General features: G+C 38.6%; 1 protein-coding gene across 50 annotated transcripts in view; it reads left to right on the top strand.

Annotated features, from left to right (window-relative positions):
• Window positions 1–21,894, top strand: part of MAGI1 (membrane associated guanylate kinase, WW and PDZ domain containing 1) — a 486,027-nt gene that overhangs the window by 328,633 nt on the left and 135,500 nt on the right. For 4 of the 50 annotated variants that reach the window (XM_087887975.1, XM_087887976.1, XM_087887981.1 and 1 more), the window contains exon 1: window positions 20,600–20,859. The exons of the other annotated variants lie outside the window; for them this stretch is intronic. The gene's annotated coding sequence lies outside the window, so the exon portion shown is untranslated. Of the gene's footprint in view, window positions 1–20,599; window positions 20,860–21,894 lie in introns of those variants that run through there. 50 annotated transcript variants of the gene reach the window in all.

The raw sequence follows: 21,894 nt of genomic DNA on the forward strand, positions 1-21,894 counted from the left end.
TTTTGTGGTCATTTGTATATTTTTGTACATTTTTTTCTCATCAGTATAGATAAAATGAAGTTTTTATTTTATTTAATCTAAGTATTTATTCATTTTTAGATTTATTTCTCATATAAAGTAATGATATCCATTTGGTTTGGTATTGCATTAAATTTATTTACATTATTCCTTATGGGGAAAAAATTGTTTGGTGCTCATTTTTGATATTTGTCACACTTCCCAGAACCAATTAACGATGAATACCAAGATGCCACTGTAGTACTTGACCTACAACCACAAATGGGAGCAGACTTTCCATTGTTAAGCAAGGTAGCTGTTAAATGAGTTGTGCCCAATTTTATGACCTTTTCTGCCATGGCTGTTAAGCAAATCACTGCAGTTGTTAAGTGAATCATGCTGTCATTAAGTGAATCTAGCTTCCCCCATTGACTTTGCTTGTCGGAAGCCCACAGGGAAGGTCACAATGCTCTAGCATGCTGCAATTTTATAAATACATGTTGGGTTGCCAAGTGCCCAATTTTGATCATGTGACCATGGGGATAGTACATAAGTGTGAGGACTGGTTGTAAGTCACTTTTTTCAGTGCCATTGTACTTTCAAATGAATGGTTGTAAGTCAAGGACTATCTGCATTACATCATGATATATATGGAGCCTCTGAGCATTTGGAAGCTGCAGCTCACCTATGTGAGAAGGCAAGCTGCCTGCAAAATGGCCTGAGTTACTGGTGCCCTGGCCCTTTAAGACCACTCCCTAGCCAGCACAGCAACTGGTGGCTATAAAAAACTGAGAGGAGAGGGGCTGGGGGTGGGTGGGTAGAGGTGGGGTGGTGTTGGTGTTGGTGCAAGAGAGAAAGGGGTTTGTGTTTGTTCATGAAAATTAAGCCTGAAACAGACTAAGGCAAATAGGGATACTGTTCTTTAGCAGTAGGACTCACAAGGGGTAATAGTGAAAGAGCAGTAGTAGGAGCCGGAGTACAATTGGGTAAGAGTGGAATAGTGAACAGTAAGTACTAGTCTTTGAGTGCTTGTGTAGCCACTGCCTAGAGACCTGTATGGTTGTGTTGGCTCTTTGGGGTTCCGGAGCCCACTGACCTGGGTATAGTTTAAATCTAGAATGTAGGAGAACGAGCAGTTATGGGTCTACCATATTATGCCCAAGTGACACCTTTTTCCAGAAGCTCCATTGATTCCCAGTGGGCTCCCAGATTCAATTCATGGTGCTATAAAGGATACATCTACAGAGCCTCCTATCTGCTTTGACAACAGCTGAATGTTCTGCCATCCTTAAGTTCCTCAAGACAATAGGTGGCCACTGCATTCCTTCAGGACTCTATTATTTGAAGCCAAGCCATTAACACAATTTCTTTATGGTGCCCAACTGTGCCCCTTCTCCAGTTTTGCACTATTAGAGCATATTCAGTCCAAATTCCTAAAACGGGCCCTTAATTTAAACCCCTAAATATATCTCTAGTGCCACCTTGAGACTATAGACAGGCCTCAGGAAAGTAGAGGCCAGAGTGTAGATGACCAAAGTCAAAGCCACTGTCTCAGTCTATCCTTTCTCCCCCGTGGCCTTTTATCATTAACTACGAGGGATGATTTCCATGTGGAAGAAGACAGTGCCAACTAAAATCTCATCCTTGAGTTTCTCACCTGGTCTTCTACTCAGCATGGAATAAAGCTCTCATTCAACAATGTTTAAGAGGCACAGAGGACATCTATTGGACCTAGCCAGTTCCCCAACCTTTATTGCCAATGAACCCATCAGGTCCTCTTTGACACCTAATATTTACATACCTAATCACTAGACAGCCTTTACTCTAGCACATTGTCATACCCTCCTCTTAGCTGTTTTTGAAGGCTGATACAAGAAGATCCCCTATCCAGAAAGATAATGGCCCTATGACTCTGGACACATAGCAACTACAGAACTTGTACTTCTCCAATGCCTGTACTACAGAGACATTCATGCTCACCTCATCTCACCATTATGGCATAAATATGCAGAATGGACAGGGCACTTCTTCACTTCCCGGCTACTCTCAGATACTGACCCTGCCACAATATACAATATTGCCAGGTTCTATGCAGCTGCACTTAACATTTGTCAGAAAATGACCTGTGCCACAAGCTAGTTTTAATGAGTACCTAGAGTGCTCTGATTTATGATAATTTAGTTTGCCATGTACCCCTATGTCTACCTACTGCTCCTACCCTCCTTTTAAACTTTTTAAATATTCTTTTTAGGCTTTTGTTTTAATATTTTTACCTTTTTATATCCATGTAACTTTATATTGTTGTCCTTTTTATTCTCTTTAATTTCTTGCACCCCCCACCCTTCTTATGTTCTCTGTTAATGTCTTTAACATTAATAAAGGTTTGATTGGATAATAAACCATAATTATAAATATCAAGTTATTCCAAGTATGAGTCCAATCTAGATTGATTGATTGAATTGATTTATATTCTATTTTTTGTTCAGGGTATAGATAGAGCTCCACCCACCCACATGCACACATTAGCAACTCTGTGGATTACCGACAAATCTCTCAGATGTAATATTGAAACTGAATTTTTGGGTTAAACTGTATTTTAAATAACAGCTGCTGGCTTGTTTGTGAATATCCTAAAAAAATGATCTGAACATATGAAATGCTGGGATTCTAGGCTAGATCTACCTATTTCTAGTGTAGCTAGATTTATTTATATTGTCAGATGGATTTAAGAACATATAATTGCAAATTACTCTTTGTCTCCTATTTTTAACTGTTTAATTCATCTACCACAAGATTGCAATTACTAGTGAGCAACTAGCTATGGTTCATGCTTATTAAATCTGGTAAGAATTGGGAGTTTAGCAGATTCTCTGGAGCACAGGTCAGGACCTGTGGTTGTACATAATCTGCTTTTTGTGTTAATTTTGTAAAAGCTAATTTCTTTTTGAGATTTGGGTCTGTCTTGGAGTTGAAATGATAAAGATGAAACAAAAAGGAAAAAAGAAAGCTCTTTTTATTAAAATAGTAAAGCCCAAAGAATATCTTTCCCATTATTCTGAGGTTTGATAACAGATAATAACAGCATTTTTCTTCTGAAAATAACATTAATATATTTACATTGTATTTGGGGGGGGGGAGAGGGAGGTAAAAGAGATGTTTTATATATTCCTGTATATTTTACTGGAAAAAGCTGTTCTATTTTGGTGTTTGCATATGTTAAAAACCCTCTGAATTTACACTATCTTACCTTACTTATTCAATTAATAAGGGGGTTTTGTTCCTAAATTATTACTTGATAAGAGAGTAAGTACTCCTAAATTATTTACATGCAAGTGAGCATATACTCCAATGTTCTTACAATTTTGTAGAAGCAATTCTCCATGCTATTATTACTTTTATAAAGTTCAGAGAATGGCATTTTGTCTCAGATAAACATGCTGTTTCCACTGTCATATCTTCTCTCTCTGAAGAAATAACTTTTAATATCGTATTAAAAAACGTCTGTGTTGTACAAAAGATGTGAGAGTAATAATAGTAAACAAACAACTGATAACAGATCAGACTTCTACCAAAACAAGACACAAGGACAAAGTATCCTTTTCATACAAGAAGAGTGACTTTTAGCCTGTCACATTTTGCATTCAGGAGAAAGAGTCACAAGAATATCTGTATAAATAGGACTTGCACGTAATATATAGCAGTTGCTGGAATAGTTTCATTATCTTTGCTACAATAAATTAACTTATTAGAGCTTTGGTTCTTAACATTTCTTGTCGCTTGAGTGAATTTGACAGGTATTTCTGTAGAACTCATTGTGCCATTTCATTATTTAAGAGTTATTATTTTTAGATGTTTTATAAATAGACTTTTTAATTTCAGAAACTAAAAATATGCTGGATAATTAAGAAGGTATTGTTGCAGCTATGTCATATAGCTCCTTTCAGACACCGTACATGAACAAAAGCAGCATAAAGTATGAAAAATCTATAAAATGTGTTAGTTTGTGTAATGTAGAATATAGTTTTTCAGTGCTCAAGTTCTAGAAAAGTCTGCATTTTAAGTGTTGATTACTTATAAACTTATATTATACCATAAAAGGCTATTTATATTCAGTGTTTTTATTGTTTTAAATAGCTTTTATTCTTTTAATTGGTTTGGAGTGGTAAGCCACCCTGAGTCATTGGTTGAAATGGGTGGCTAAAGAAATTGAATAAATAAAAAATCTGAAGTCAGTAAAGAAATATCCAAGAGTAGCATTAATAAAAGGCTTCTAGTTACCTTGTTTTCCCGAAAATAAGACATCCCCTGATAATAAACCCAATCCGGCTTTTGAGTGCATGCAGTAAAATAAGCCTCCCCCCAAAAATAAGCCCTCCCCAAAAATATTTAAATGCAGAGCTGGAAATCAGGTAAGATGGCAAGAGGAGCCCCATCTTGTTCGACATGCCCCAAAATAATAAGACCTTCCCCAAAATAAGGCCAAGCACTTATTTCGGGGTTCAAAAAATATAAGACAGGATCTTATTTTCGGGGAAACATGGTAGTTCCTTCTCTTGTAAATGCCTCATATGTAGTACTTGTATAGGTCCTATAAAAAGATACATTTAATATCTAGTGAAAGTGTTTATGTTTTTCCTTTTCCTACTGTGTTTTTCATTATAAGTTTTTAATATCAATAGTTCATGAGAAAGAACATAAGAGTACTACTGTATTGGAGTCATGTCTGATTGTGAGATTCCTAGGGGCCTCTCGTTGGCCCCTCTGATAAATAGGATAGTGGACTGTTGTCCGTCTCTTGAGTTATATCATGTTGAATTGTCCCGCTGTGGCGAGTCAACTGTGGTGGGGACACCGGGGTGAGTCGACTATGATGAGTCAGCCGCAGCACATTGTCCCATTCCAGGACTAGAGCAGGCTGCTGGCTGGGGAATTCTGGGAGTTGAACCCACAAGTCTTAAAGTTGGCGGGTTTGGAGACCCTGGACTAAATGAATCTTTGATTTTATCAATTAGAATTTCTCTTATCAACTTAAAATAGTTTTTGATGATATATCTCGGGGTTATCATTTTATATTCAAGTTTTTTGGGGGAGCAATAGTTTAAATGCCCTATTTAATTGCACAGTATATAGATACTAGATTTTTCAAGGAAGTTTGTGGGAAGACTCTGGGCTATTATTAGTAGTTTTTTTTTTGTCACATAACAACGGAGGAGTGCTACATCCTGAGCGCCTATCTTGTGTTGTCTTCTATATACTCTCATATTGAACTCAAACTTTGTGGCTCTCATTGCTGCTTTGCAATTTTTTTTCTGACCTTTCATTGAATAATGGAGGTACTTCACTTCAGTGGTTGAACTGCATCAGCATTTCATTCTACGTTCACGTCTTTGGTGTCATTGACCTTTAATATAACAATTCAGCAAGGAATGTGCTATAAAGAAGTATTAATGATTCCTCATCCAAACTATTTTTCACTTACATAAATGAGATGTTAAATTTTAAGTTTTCAGGTCTCACCCCATATGACATTTGAAGTGGTCTCTAGTATTTTAATTAAAACCATAATAAATCTTAGATCGGAATATTATGCTACATCAAGTACTGCTGAGAAATGTATTCCCAGGTATTTTCAAGTTTCTTTTATTTTTGGATTTTTTGCTAGAGTTCATAAAGCTTTTAATACCTCTCTTGCATTTATCTATTCTTTAACTCATTTGATTCATAATTTGCTCTTAATAAGTGCAAATTATTTATCAGATATTTTCATATATGATTACGAAACAAGCAAATGGCTATAAATGCAAGTCAGTTGCGAGTGCCCGATGCAATCACATGAACATGGGGAGAATCTTGCTTGTCAGAACTTTGGAACCAGCTTGTAAGTAGTTCTTTTTCTTTGGCAGACGTTCTGTTGTAACTTTGAACAGTCACTAAGCAGCCAGTCATAAGTCGAGGATTACCTATATACTTATCAATCCAGGTTGCACATATTATTATACCGATATAGAGTATTAATCTTTTGCTCTATTAATAATACCAGATCATTTAGTGCACGGGTGTCAAACTCACCTCATACGTTGCCGTCACGTGACATATCGTGACTTTTTTCCCTTCGTGGAACTGGGGTGGGCATGGCCTTGCGTGACGCATCTGGCCCATGGGCCGCTAGTTTGTCACCCCTGATATAGTGTCCATCCACCATAAAAAGTTGAAGTCCATAAATGTTAAAATTGCCAAGCTTGGACACCTCTATTTTAGAACCTTAAAAATGTACCAGCATGAGTTATGAAGAAGGAAGATACAGGCGGAAAGACTTGTCCATCTCCTGGGAAATAAAGGTAATATAACATCTTTCCCTCTGTCCTTTTCCTATTCTATTGAAGTTCATTAAATAATTCATCATTAATGTAATGCTGGGGAACCCAGCTAATGTAAATCAAATGCATAATTTTAACCACTTTCCCTAAGGGCACCAGTTTACCCTTTATTTTGCTTTTCACTGCCATGTGGAAGGCTTTTATTCATGTTGCTAGCAAAGCCTAGGAAGATATAGGGGATCCTAAGTACTTCTGAAGTTTGGCACATTGGTCTGTTGTTGTTATTATTGTATTGTTTTATTGTTGTTCTAATGTTTACAGTTGTGATGGCTATAAACAGAAACAAAATAAACCAAAGTCTTGAAGGCCTGATCTATTCAATTCAATTCCACTGTTCTTGAAATGAAGAATGTGCAACTAAGCTTTGTGGATTTTTACTGAGCTGGAAAGGGAAAGGAGAGTCTTGAGCATCTGATCCTTTTTATGACTCTTCAAATGAATTAATTTTGACTGCCGCTTGTGGGTAGGAAGGCTGGAGAGAAAGGATATGTCCTTCTGCCTTTAGCAGGGGCTTTCAAACGGGTTTCTTAGGAAGCCTGGAATTCCTTGGCAGAGGTATATTAAGGTGAAGGTGAATAATAATAGACATGTCTTCCTGGAAATTAGCTTGCCCATTATTTCTGACCTTCTGTGCTGTTCAGAATGAACTTCACAGGTCTGCACACTGATCAGTATGAATTGGGCACCCTATACTAAACTTAAAGCATAATGACAGCCAGTTAAACTGGATTTGGCATGTTTTTATAACTGATGTTTTTGCTTAGGTGTGTGACTCTGCTATACTTGAGATTTGTAGGGGATTCAGAATGGTAAATAATGGTGGGACATGATGTTGACTTGTGTTTTGTCCTTGCTCAGATCTCTTTGTGTTGCACTTTTCTTTTGATAAAGAAAAACTTATAATTCTTCTCCCTGCTTAGTCACCTAAGTGGTGACATTCAGGTCTATCCCTCTATATGGTTAGAATGCAGTACCGCGGGCTAACTCACTGCTCACTCCAGGAGTTCAATTCTGAGTGGTTCAAGGTTGACTCAGCCTTCCATCCTTCCAAGGTCGGTAAAATAAAGACCCAGATTGCTGAGGGCAATGTGCTGACTCTGTAAACTGATTAGCGAGGGCTGTAAAGCACTGTGAAGCAGTATATAACTCTTAAGTGCTATGGCTATTGCTATTCAATCTTTCACAATTTGTGAAGTCTCCAGTACCTTTATTAAAACTCAAGTTGGTTAGAACCTGGGTCACTGTAAATTCTAGTCTTGCTGTAGGCACAAAGCCAGTTGGATTACCTTAGGCCAGTCCCTCTCAGCTGTAAAGTGCAGGCAAGGGCAAACCACTTCTGAAAATCTTGCCAAGAAAACCACAGGTATTTATTCAGGCCGTTGCCAGCAATCAGCACTGACTCAGAAGCACACACAACAAAAGAGTCTGGTCAGAGCACAGAAAGAATAAGTCTGGCAACTTTTCCTTGGACAAAAACTTGAGCATATGGTCAAACATATGTAGGCAGTTGAGATACAAGGATATACAGAGAAAGGTACTGCATTGACTACTACAAGCATCTAGGCAGTTTCAACCATTCCTATGCTATAACCAGGAATTTAGGGCTTAGCTTTGAAGGGATTTCATCTGCAATAGCACCAGCCAGTGCTTAGTCATGTTGTTACCCACATTCTGGCACTTGCAGGGGTATCTTCTACTTGTAAGTAAGAAACTTTCTTATTTACAGAGAAACTGAAATTACTATAGCTAAGGAGACTTCTATCCCAGATGTAAGTTCATCCATTTTCCACACTTTCCACAATGAACTTGTAAATAGATAGATAGATACCGATAGATAGATAGATAGATAGATAGATAGATAGATAGATAGATAGATAGACAGACAGACAGATAGATAGATAGATAGATAGATGACAGACAGACAGACAGACAGACAGACAGACACACACACACACACACACACACACTCACACAGACACAGAGAGAGACAGATGGACAGACAGATCAATATGGATATATGTTGTTCATCAGGAAAGATTTGCTAAGGAGCAGTCAGTTCTTAATTTTAGCATTCCCTCTAATTTACAATCTGGAATGCTCATTATGCAAATGTCTTGATAATCCTCCTTCTCCTGATCAACATTGGTGAAAGGATTTTTTTTTCGTCTTGGAAATATTCATGCTGGCTCACATGGAAGCTGTCATGCATATGCACATATATGCATGAAGCTTCTCTCCTTCAGACATTGATGCTCAGCATGTGAACATCCACAGGAGACTGATGTCACTTTGACAATGTTGGAGGGGGATTATGCATTTCTTAACAAGTGACGACAGCTTCTCTTTATTTTTAATCTTTTAATCTAATCTTGGTGAGTAGAATCTTAACAGGAAAGTGTACGGAACAAACTGTAGAGTTGTCCATGTGCGTATCATGCAGGACACGTCTGGAGGCATCTGTTACAAATAGACCCAAAGCAAGTGGGAAGTGGGAACTTGCATTTTAAGCTTAACTTCCAGAAGCCAGATATAAAAATTGTTCCTTTAAAATTTTGGCCATGATGGTTAAGAAAGTGAAAATGAAATTCCTGGGGTTAAAATAAATTAAGGCTAGATTTTAATGAAATTCCAAAATTCCAAAAAAGATACCTGCTTTTCTCAGACCTGGTTTTTCTAGATAATTGCATTCTAAGAAATGTATTTCTGAATGATTGGAAGGTGTTTTGGTCCCACCTTTGTTTGAGTGATGGGGGATGGTGAAAACCAAAGCGGACACTACCCATCTTTCTGAAGGCTTCTTGCATTCCAGCCCCAAATCTTTGTCCAAGTTGCCTTTTCAAAATAAACATTGGTGTTACATGTGATGAGTCCACTGGGATTAAATGCAATGGGATTGAATGACATTTTACTTAAGGAAATGCTTGGAAAAATCTGGGCTTTGAGCTGAATGCTGGAATGTGGGATGCAACCCTACTACAAATGTTCGTTTTCTCCAATCGTTACTAGCAGAACAACCTAAATACCAAGTGTCACTTAGAAACCTGTCATAAAAGCAAATATCACAACTCCAAACTCCTATTTGTGTATAGAGAATTTAGTGCTTAGTTGTTCAAATATTTAATGTTCTTCCAGGAAGAATATAAAGGCTTGGGCTGATGATCTGGTTTCTGATTCCCTTTATTTTCCATGTAATGCCAAAAGAACCCACTGACCAGTTATTTTTTTCACATTTATTTGTATTCTAACCTACTTAGCAAACAATGGCTCTTTTTCATTGAGTATAGAAAAGTAAACTTCTTTTCCTAGAGGCATCTTTCAGATGAGACAAAATATCGCAATTCTCATTTCATTCTACATATTTAGTCCTTTCTAAATTTTTTTTTTGCATGGATTTACCATCCAAAGGATTAATTAAATCTTTGTATGTCTAGTTGCCGTTAGGCAGCTGTAGTATCTTTCTTGTTAGTGCTCCAGCCCACCTCATGGACTAGACAGGGGTAGACAAAATTTGAGGGGTCTATGGCTTCAACTCAGCCATTCAGTCTTCTGAGCTGTTCCAGAATGCAAGTCTGGGATATTCTACTTTCCTTTTTATTTTATTGGTCCCTTTCAGTTCTGGGGAAGTAATAATAATTTATTTATTTAGCAATGGTTCATCAGCCAGGAGACTACAATGTTAATACACAGTAGTTGTTTGGCTAGTCAGTTTGGTTCATGCTCGCACACTATCCAGGGTGTGAACTGCTCTGCACTCAGAATGACTTTGCCCTCCAACAGTGTCGCTTCACAATCGGGCATTGCATTGGGTAAGACTGGCATCAGTTGGGTTTGCTTTCCCACATGAAAGACTGTTATTATTCCCATCTAAATGGTACCTATTTATCTTCTTGCGTGTAGCATGCTTTCAACTTCTAGGTTGGCAGAAGCCAAGGCAGATGAGGGGGGCTCACCCTGTCACACTTTGCTAGGACTTGAACCGCCAGAGCACAGACCTTCTCAAACATCTTTAAGCCATTGAACTACCACACCTCTTTGGGGAAATAGTTATAGGTGGGGATGGAAGCAGACTGCCTGTCTGAGACAAATCACACCTATTTCCACTTAAACCATCTTCATCGCCACTATCCAAAAAAAACATGGGACCATTTTGACCACAGTTTTTGATGGTGAAGTCTCAATACTTGGTGGTCCACAGTTGGTGGAGTGCTGAGGATGCCGTGGTGTTCGTCCATCCTGGATTGATTGATTGATTTCTTTCATTTCCTATTTGTTTGCATAATAAAAACAATAAAGAGACTGGAAGTTCTGCCTATCACTTGATTTTTCTAACATGAGAGAAAAGGAAATCCATTTTCCCCATACCATATGTCCAACAACCATGAATTCATCTGGATATACTAACAAGCAGCAGTTTTCAAAGAGTGCTGACATTATTGACATTTATTTTTGCTTAGTGTGTGGTGTGATCAAAGCCATTTTTGGTTACTCAGTAAATCATAGTTAAACACATTTCTGGCATAATGTCAGAGGTGGGCTGCTGCTGGTTCAGGCGAACCTGTAGTTCTGACCACCCACCCCAGCTCTATACCGTCCTATACTGTCGTGTTTTTGAAGCTGCGCGCATGCGCAGAAGCTCACATTTTCAGTGCTGAGCGAACCAGTTGTTACCTTATGTGACACCCATTTTTGCATAATGTGGTGTACAAACCCAGCTTATGCCTTATAGGACAAGTGTCCAAATGCAGAAATAATGTTTGTATAGGGAAGCAGAGGTAGCATTTTAGCCTCAGAATACTACTGAGAACTCAGTTGTTTCTGATGCCTATTCAGAGATAAATGTTTATTGAATAAATAAAATAACTTTCAGAGTCATAGACATCTGAGAGTAAACATTCTGAACCAAGACATATCATGGTTTCCCTGTGAACAAGAGTCATCTAAGCTAAAGATAAGTGAGCAGATGTCTTTCTTGTTGAAAATTGGCATGTCACAGCAGCCCTATATTTGTAAGAACGCTATGAGGTTATCCCAGTTGGAGGTCCATTAATTTTATAGCATCTCACGGCTTCTGTACTTTGAGAGGAAAAAAAATGCGTAGAAATGTTTGTAGTTTTCATTGCTGTACAAGGCACATTAAATGGGGATAGCTTTATAAATAAGGATTGAAAATGAAATCAACTGGAATCTGATTACGGGTTACTTAAGTTTTTTCCCAATAGTTTCTACCCATTCAATTCTGTCCAGCAGTTTGGGTATGCTTGGGGGGCAGTTTTCTTTTCTCTTTTCTTTTCTTTTCTTTTCTTTTCTTTTCTTTTCTTTTCTTTCCTTTCCTTTCCTTTCCTTTCCTTTCCTTTCCTTTCCTTTCCTTTCCTTTCCTTTCCTTATTCTTTTCTTTTCTTTTCTTTTATTATTTTACTTTACTTTATTTTTATTTTATTTTATTGTTTTTGAACTTTTAATACCCTTTGTGGGGAGCAATAGTAGAGGAGAGGTCTATGTTCATCTTTGTTTTTTTATGGGTCACGTTAGCTGGATTAAGTGGGCTTTTGGTTCAATCCAGCAAATCGCTTATTCTTTCTTGATTTAAAAATTCAGTAGTTTACAAAAATATCTACCGCATATCTACTAGCAGTTTGTCTTTCAGATCACGTACTTCAGTAACAGGGCTTTAGCCCACAAAAGTGATATCTTCCACATTTTTTTTAGAAATCGAAAGCGATGGTCGGAATTCAGAGACACCCATAAAATCCAGGGCTTTCATCAAAATGAGGCATCCCATTGCAAGCTCCACCCTTTTTGTATGTGTGACCAATGATATCATGTAGATTCCAAGGGGCGGAGCTTGCATCATTTCTCTCTTTTTTTTGTAGACATCTCTGGGTTGTATACACTTCTTAATGGCATTTCTTAATCTGGGTGGTGTATACTTCTTAATTGACACACTAGGCGGCCATTGCTCTTCGATTACTGATATGCTGCTCCAAGTGATTGCTTAGAATCTGGTCTGAGTATCCTGTGCAAATTACAAAAGTGTGATGGAAATAATAGTAGGGAAAGGGAAAACCAAAGCCTACATTTGAAATGCTTCCTTAAAAGTGAATAAACTGATATGACCTCTCCAACTTTAAAAGCAATTTTATATTGCTGATGGAAAAATCTGTTGAATTGCTTATTGCCCCAAGGGAGAGCTTACTCCCCCCGCCCCGCCCCAGCAGTTAAGTGACTCCATTCCACAAAAGGCTAAAGAAAAGTTGATGGATATTGTTAGTTCCTATGTAACTGTGTAACATGGGAATTGGCATACAACAGGGATATTTAAATCATAGTTAGTTAGACAGCTCAGCATCAAGAAGTACAAGGTTCTTGAGAAGATGATGGTATTATATTCCAGGAAGAAATAAAAGGGGAAATGTTTTTCTATTTGTTTTCCCCAACCTAATGAGACCAAGTAACTTTCTTACAGTTTGTGTATGTGTGTGTGTGTGTGTGTGTGTGTGTGTGTGTTTATTTCCTTTGGATGTATATAGGTAGTTATCCCCTTACATTCCTATAATTTCAGTTAATGGAGATCAAGAAGGAGCTCTCTTTTAACATGGCATTTTCCTACTTTTTAGGAAGTGGAATATTCTGCTCTGTTCCTTCTTTGATGCTAATATGGGATTGCTAGTCTAATGTAATACGCAATTTCTTGTGTAGTAATATATATGCTGTATCAATTACTTGCTAGGAACCTTGCATGTTCATGAGTGAGCCAGAAAAACTGCATTGAGTTGAAGGCATTTAGCAGATCTTTCTGGGAAGATAAAAAATAGCAAGAGTATATACTATAGGTTCACTTATTAATTTGATCTTGTTGTCTTATTAGGCTGGGTTCCAAGTGATTGCTTTTCCTTGTTAAGAGAGAGTCAGAAGGTTTAGAATTAAATTTGGCACAGTGCTAGGACCAAGATTTGAGATCTTAGACACAATTAAGTATGGATACTCCTCGACTTACAACCATAATTGGCTCATTTTTCTAGCGAAAAATGTAAATCGCGAGAGGCTGCAAATGGCCGTGAAATGCAGGCCAGTAGCTGAATGCTAAAACTGGCAATCAAGTGATTGTGGGAAGGAACGGAAAAATGGCCATCAGAATTTTGAATCAGTTTGTTAAGTTACCTTTTGGGGGGTCTGTTGTAACTTTGAATGATCGCTCAGCAACTGGTCATAAGTTGAGGACTACCTGTAAGTAAAGAATGGAAATCTCCGTGTATTTACATAGGGCATTTCAGTGACTACCGTATTTTTCAGAGTATAAGACGCACCTTTTCCCCCCAAAAAAGAGGGTGAAAATATGGGTGCATCTTATACTCCGAATGTAGCCCCGCCCAACCTCGCAAACAGAGATTTCAGAGGCTGAAAAAAGCCTCTGAAAGAAGCTTCAGCAAAAAAGCTTTTTTTTCTGAAGCTCTGTTTCAGAGGCTTTCAGAGGCAGAAAAAAAAGCAAGGCACAGAGCTCACAACCAACGAACCTGTTGCTAAAATTCACCTCTGAGAACAGCTGATTGGGGTTATTATATAATGTGACTAATTCAGAAGGCGGTTGGACAATGTTCTCTTTATGATAAGCTACCATTCCAGTACCATTGAGGACATATACAAGTGGGTTTTCTAATTGGGCAACAGCCAGTTTTCCAGTGAAAACCATGATGTCTTCCAATCTCTTCATCATATACCAGAGATTTACTCCTAGGAAACAAAGGGGAGGATTGCAGACTCCATTCTCCATTTTGAGAGCAGATGGCACCTTACTGAGCCATGGTGTCACAGTGGTTAGAATACATTATTGCTAGCTAACACTGCCTACTGCCAGAAGTTCGATCCCTGGCCAGCTCAAGGCTGATGACTCAGCTTTCCATCCTTCCAAGGTCGGTAAAATGAGTTCCCAGATTGTTGGGGGCAATTATGCTGATTCTGTAAACCGCTTAGAGAGGATTGTAAAGCACTATAAAGTGGTATATAAGTCTAAGTGCTATTGCTATTGTTTCTTCTCCCACTGGATGTCTTGCTATCCAGACCTTCTTCCCCTCCTTTCTTTCTGCTTGACCCTTCTAGAAATCTGTATTCTTCCGTACAGTTTTATCTCTAATTCCTATACCCCAAAACTGGAAAGTTGCTGTAAATAGCCATAAATGTGGCCCAGTTGCCACGTAACCATGTTGGAGGGGGTCATAACTTTGAATCTGGGTCATAAGTACCTCCAGGGAGGTATGTCATAACTTCAAATAGTTGCTAAGCAACCAGTCTTAAATTGAGGATTACCTATACTTCCAAAATATCATGGTTAGTTTGAGAACCAGATTTTCAATGCCCTCTTGGGTCTGTCATTTGCACTCATTTATCATACCCCTGGCTGCTAAATTTTATTAAAACCAACTTTTAATAACTTTAAAGGCAGAATATTAATAAATATTATCCAGGGAACTCCAAGGATGTTTCAACCTATTTTCATACTGAAGCCACATGTCATATCACTACTAATACCAGTTCAGCAAAAATATACTCTGCATCTGTGTTCAGTACTTGTGTGTGTTTATTTCATGACTGAGGGGGGAAAATGAACTAAAGCATAATAGTGTGTATAACTTCTATAGCTAGAAGAATGCAATTCTAGAGATACTTATTTAGAAGTAAGATTCACCAAGTAAGAGTAGCAGCTATTGTAATATTTAATCACTTTTATTTCAACTAATAACTACCACTGAAGGAAGATAAAAAGATATTACATTTATAAAATCCAGTTGTTCAATCTACGGTTATAAAGGACATGCAGACTGCAAACTTACAAAAAAAAATAGATATGTACCATTGGTTAGATTACTAAGCAGTGTAACTATAGCAGAAGCGGGTTTCAGCAGGTTCTAACCAGTTCTGGAAAACCAGTAGTGGAAATTTTTAGTAGTTCGGAGAACCGGTAAATACCACCTCTGACTGGCCCCGCCCCCTCTATTCTCTGCCTCCTGAGTCCCATCTGATCGTGAGGAAATGGGGATTTCGCAGTAACCTTCCCCTGGAGTGGTGAAGGAATGGAAATTTTACAGTATTCTTCCCCTGTAGAGGGGTGGGAATGGAGATTTTACAGTATCCTTCCCCTGCCATGCCCACCAAGCAATACCCACCAAGCCATGCTATGCCCACCAAGCCACGCCCACAGAACCGGTAGTAAAAAAATTTGAATCCCACCACTGAACTATAGTTAATCGTATGTAGCAGATAAGTCTACACTCTTGGCTTCAAACACAACTAAAAATAAAGTAAGACTAAAATACAGTATACTAAAATATGATTCCTAACAGAAATAGGGCATATTTGCCCCTAATTTTCTATTGAAACAAACAGAGATTTCTTTAACCTTTCTTCCTTACCAGGAAGGTATCAGAAATGCTGGTTTGCAGCAGGTAGCAATAGGACCATAGGAAGAGATCAAATCATTATTGTTTTCTTTTGAACACATCGATTATACAAAGATTAGAAAGTAGAAACCCACATCTCATGGGAAATAAATTTCTTCAGGGCTCTCAAGGGAACACTTTGCAGCAACCCTATTGCCGCTAGATTGAGGGAGAAAAAGGATAATGAATCTGACTGGATCTATTGTTGTGACAAGAAACTAACAACTTATTTCAGTATCCACTTGAGCAGGGGTCCCCAAACTTGGCAGCTTTAAGACTTGTAGACTTCAACTCCCAGAATGCAGGCTGGAGAATTCTGGGAGTTGAAGTCCACAAGTCTTAAAGCTGCCAAGTTTGAAGACCTCTGCACTAGAGTTAAGTCCCATGAGCAGTTGTTTTTCATTTGGTTTCTCAGATATTAGCAAACCTTCTACTAATTTTTCTAGGCCAAAGCTAGAAATATTTCAAATCTCTACAGAATAGAACCTATATTTTTTAAAGAAAAAAGCCATTACATTCTGATTTTGTGCTGAAGCGTGATAAATTTAACCATGGTTCAATGAATAAAGTACACGTTGGGTACATACAACATGCTAAGCCATAAAGCATGGTTTCCAAATCATGGATGGTTTTGTAGGACACACTTATAACAGAATAACAGAGTTGGAAGGGACCTTGGAGGTCTTCTAGTCCAACCCCTGCTCAGGCTGGAAATCCTATAACATTTCAGATAAATCATTGTCCAATCCCTTCTTAAAAACTTCCAGTGTTGGAACACCCATAACTTCTGGAAGCAAAGTCTTTCCACTGATTAATTGTTCAGTACCAGAGTACCAGAGACCTTGGATAATAGTAGTAGTAGTAGTAGTAGTAGTAGTAGTAGTAGTAGTAATTATTATTATTATTATTATTATTATTATTATTATTATTATTATTATTATTATTATTATAATAATTGGAGCCCTTGGAGCAATACCCAAAGGGCTACCCCGCTATTTAGAAATTCTAAATTTGCCAGACTTGAATATTTTGACTCTACAAAAAACCACCTTACTCGGAACAGCTTACATCATCCGACGATACTTTAACAGTTCCTAGGTCCTTGGTTAGGACTTGAGCTGCTGAGCTATTAACCAGCCTCAAAGGCTGTGAATCTCACTAAAGATTAAATAATAATAATAATAATAATAATAATAATAATAATAATAATAATAATAATAGATAATAGATAATGACAGATGTCTACATGTCTAATTGTTGCTGTTTAGCCTATCATGATTAATCAGGCTATGTGGTTGGCTTATCATTTAGAGTAGTGAGCAAACTCAGAAAATGGGAAACATTTAACCATGATAAACATGGACAGGAGACTTATTCATCTACTGAAAGACCCTTGAATTAAAATCTGAACCTTTCCTCCAAAGAGAACCATCCTGTTCACAGGAATACATGAAGGCAAGATAGAACCAAAACTGATGCAATTTCATTTTGACTTTGCTCTTTTGTCACATTAACTATTAACTTTTGCTACCACAGTTAGATATGTCTGGAAGCTCACCTAAAGATGCTAAAAGCTAGATCAGGGCTGCTTGCCATATTTCTTTGGGTTAGTTCGCACAGTCAAAAGAAAAAAAAATGGCAATACTGCATCAGGTTTGTCCTGTTCAAATAGACCAGTGGTAGGTTTCAATTTTTTTTACTACCGGTTCTGTGGGTGTGGCTTGGTGGGCGTGGCATGGCTTGGTGGGCATGGCTTGGTGGATGTGGCAGGGGAAGGATACTGTAAAATCTCCATTCCCATCCCACTCCAGGGGAAGGTTACTGCAAAATCCCCATTTCCTCCCAATCAGCTGGGACTTGGGAGGCAGAGAATAGATGGGGGCGGAGCCAGTCAGAATTTTTACTACTGGTTCTCCGAACTACTCAAAATTTCCTCTACCGGTTCTCCAGAACTGGTCAGAACCTGCTAAAACCCACCTCTGAAATAGACTTCATCCACTTGGAGATGACTGCAGAATCCATCTGGTCCTGCTGAAAGAAGAAAGTAAGCATTAATAGCTGCTTGCTGTTTTCCCAGTATCAATCAGTAGGTGCAGAAGAGCACAGAGATAATATTAAGAAAGCAAAGATAGATAGATAGATAGATAGATAGATAGATAGATAGATAGATAGATAGACAGACAGACAGACAGACAGACAGACAGACAGACAGTAAATGAGGAAGATATAGGAGTTGAAAAGTAGTAACAAACAAGTGGAAATGGAACGGACATAGAATGTATGATTGAAATGGAGTACATTGTTATCTTTATGTGAATATAAATCAATATTAGAATCATGTATAAATGGTAAATTGAAGTAAGGGAGAAAAATGAATATGTAAGAAATGTTTACTGATGTGAAAATGTTGAAAAGAAGAAAATTATAAAAAATTCTATTTTTTGTTTTGTTTTTTTAAAAAAACTTGTTTAATAAAAGTTATTTTTTAAAAAAAGAAGAAAGCAATACAGAAGTCCCTAGGGCCGTGATGGTGAACTTATGGCATGTGTGCCACAGGTGGCACAAGGAGCCATATCGGTGGCCACACGAGCTTTGCCCTAGTTTGGCCCTTCCGGGCCCACCAGAAGTCGGCAAACAGGCTGTTTCCGGCCTCCGGAGGGCCTCTGGGGGGGGGAACACCATTTTCGCCCTCCCCAGGCTCCAAGGCTTTCTTGGCAAAAAATGGGCCTATCGGGCCCACCATGCCATTACGTGCCAAAAGCGGGGCAGCGCCGGGGGGGTTACGCATGTATGTACAGGGGGCGGGGCACATTGAATTATGGGTGTGGGCACGCGCGCGTGCGGCCCCCCCCGTGCTCCCCCAGCTTTTGGCACGCGATGGCAAAAAAGTTAGCCATCACTGCCCTAGGGGAATTGTTAAGAGAAACTAAATGAGAAAATAAATGGCAACTCACCAACTTCCACAACTCGGCCCCTGAAAGGAGGGAACAGGAGGGAAAATGAGAAAGAGATTCAATATAATCTGCCTTGATTCACTTTGGTACAAGAGGAACAGAGAGAAACTCCAGCAGGCTTTCAAGCTTCTGCTTTTATATCCAACAACAATAAAGTAACCTTCATGTACAGATAGTTCTCAACATACAATCTCAACTGGAACCAGAACTTCCATTGCTAAACAAGGACATTATTAAATGAATCATACCTGATTCTTAATTACCTTTTTTGACATGGTCATTAAATGAATCATTATGGTCTTATTAAGTGAAGCACACTGTGGTCATTAAGCAAATTTGGCTTCCTCCATTGTCTTTGGTTTTGGAAGCTGGTTGGAAAGAGTGCAAATAGCAATCACATCCTGGGACACTGCAACCATCATAAATCTATAAATCCGGCCCAAATTTTCATTATGTGACAGTTGTAAGTACAAGAACCAAACATATAACTCACTTTATTCAGTGTCGTCGTAATTTTAAATGGTCACTAAATGAATGGTTGTAAATTGAGGATTAGTTGTAACCCTTGTGGTGCCTGTCCCAAAGTGCTTTTTCAGGAGGCAATTGGACTTCCTTGTTTTTTTTCCTTTTGAAGACTTCTCCTCCAAGAAGCTTCTTCAGCTTAGATAGGATAGTGGGGAATGGAAGGATTTATATTCCATTCCATTCCCCACTATCCTGTCAGAGCTGAAGAAGCTTCTTGGATGAGAAGCGAAACATCTTCAGAAGAAAAAACCAGAAAGTCCAGTTGCCTCCTGAAAAAGCACCTTTGGGACAACCATGACCTGGATGACTGAGAAGCTCTACAGACTTTGTGGTGCCTGTTTCCTGACTTGCCTTATCTCAAAGGAGATAAGCAGCAGGAGATCTGGCTTTTTTTCCGAAAGGAAGTTCTGGTTCAAATCCAAGAAAATTAAAAAAAGAAAAGCAACTAGAGCTTAATTGCTTTTATTCCTAAAGTGAGGCTTTAGTACATATTCCTCACCTATACTTGTCTATCTCTCCAGAGATGTGCAAGTGCTGTATTCTGTGATAGTAATTGGTCTTTAAAATCCATCTTTGCCATCAATGCTCTCCACTTTCAGGGAACTGAAGCTCAGTCATGGGATTTTGCGAAGGAACTACACTGCCAATAAACTAGTGATATGGTGCAGACCTCCTTCAGATGGCAAAATACACATTGCTAGCCTTAGAGCAACAGCTGTTGCCCCTTCTTTCTTTCTTTTTTTTCCCACTCGCAGCCCAGCCAGGAGTCAAGAAGGAACAAAAGTCTTTTGTCCCCAGATAGCAGCTGTCCCTCCCTTCATTTGCACACCACATTGCAGAGAGAAGGGGGCAGACACAGAGACCCCTTCCCACCTGCAGCAAAGACATGTGTAAGGAAAAGGGAGGAAGTGACTGAGAAATTTGGAATCGAAGGCCCTTCCTATAGCTTCTGTGGTTGTAAACCTTCTCCAGTAATGTTTCCTGTTTGCTGCATTAGCAAGCAGTTAAATGAAATAAATGTTTAGGATACAAAGGCAGGCATTCATATGTACTGTATATGGCCATCCTGGGAAAGGAAAGAACTTGCAACACACACACACACACACACACACACTTCCATTTCATTCTGTTAGTATCTCAATCATTGGAGTCTGCAGCTAGCTACAGGGATGACAAATTGACAAAACAGATATTATGATGTCACGAGTTCCAGCCTTTTGTACTTACATTATGATATTCAGCTCAAGTATGTAAGAGGCTAAGTTGTGAAGTCACAATGCATACTTTCTTCCTTTCCCCTCTCCCCATCCCTCCCGTGGATGTCAGGGGGCAATTTTCAGCGTTGCCTTGCTCAGTATGGCAGGTTTTATTAAATGTATCTTCTGTTAAGAAATCAGCTCAAATGAAGCTTTGCAGATGGCCTGAATAGGATTTGCCATCTAGAGGTCAAGGATAGAATAATATGTATTATTTTCCATCTGCTTTCTAGTCAAGCATCATCTTTCTTGAAGGACCTCGCATTTTAGTTGCTGTTCTGATTCAGTTTTGCACTTTATTCTCAATTCATTCAGCCAGGTAAAGTACTTTGGCAGGGCGTCAGAAATTGAAAAGTTAGATGGGCCTGAGTGTGTTGAAAGACTGGGTGCAATTTTTCTCAGATTTTTTTTTTATCACAATTGACTGAGAAATTGCTAATTGTATGTCATATATGGTTATACTTTTTTGCCTAGTCAATAATCAGGTTGCCCCTTCTGGAGATGGAACAGGTTGCTTCTGTCTGTTCCATTCCCTTGTTGCCTTTAGCAGATTTGCAGAACGCTGCTGTCCACTGTGATTTAGGTGACAGATGCAGAAGAAGCAGACTTCTGCATTTGTCAGCTGATGTCATCAGCAGAAGATGACCTCTAAGTAACCTGGGCTGCCTTAGTTGCTGAAGATATTAAAGTTGGCAAGTATATAACTTCACTGTTTAGTTCAAAAGTTCAGAATGGAAAGAGGGGTCCATCTCAGATGTCCTCGTTTGAGAAGAATAGGACAGAAGATATGCCCAGTTACTGTTTAGCTTTAAGCTCACAGTTCGTACATGACTTAACATTTGCTGGGAGCAAATGGAAAAGATCCATTCCCAATTTAGAAAGGGTACAAGACATACAAAGAGACTATTCTTTGTAGTGAACCAACTGCCCTATAAATTCCCTCTCTCTGTGTCTTCTCTCTCTCTCTGTCTCTCTCTCTCTCTGTCTCTCTCTGTCTCTCTCTCTGTCTCTCTCTCTCTCTCTCTCCCCCTCCCTCCCTCCCTCCCTCCCTCACACACACACACACACACACACACACTTATTGGAATTTGAAGAAGCAGAATAGAAAGAGTATAGATGCTTTGAGTGTTGGAGAAGACTCCTGAAAATACTATAGGTAGCCAAGAAAATAAATACTGTAAATAGATAGATACTAGAACAAATCAGTTTAGAGTTTTCACTTCAGGTACAAATGGCTAGGCTCAAACCTTCATATTTTGAGTGCATTATGTGAAGATCTATTGTAGCTTTCTTGAAAAATCCATAATGTTGGGAAAGGTAGATGAATTAAAAATTAGGATGACCAGCAACAATT

Source organism: Pantherophis guttatus, chromosome 2 (assembly GCF_059756535.1).
Source record: "Pantherophis guttatus breed Tessera chromosome 2, ASM5975653v1, whole genome shotgun sequence".
Taxonomy (NCBI): Eukaryota; Metazoa; Chordata; class Lepidosauria; order Squamata; family Colubridae; genus Pantherophis; species Pantherophis guttatus.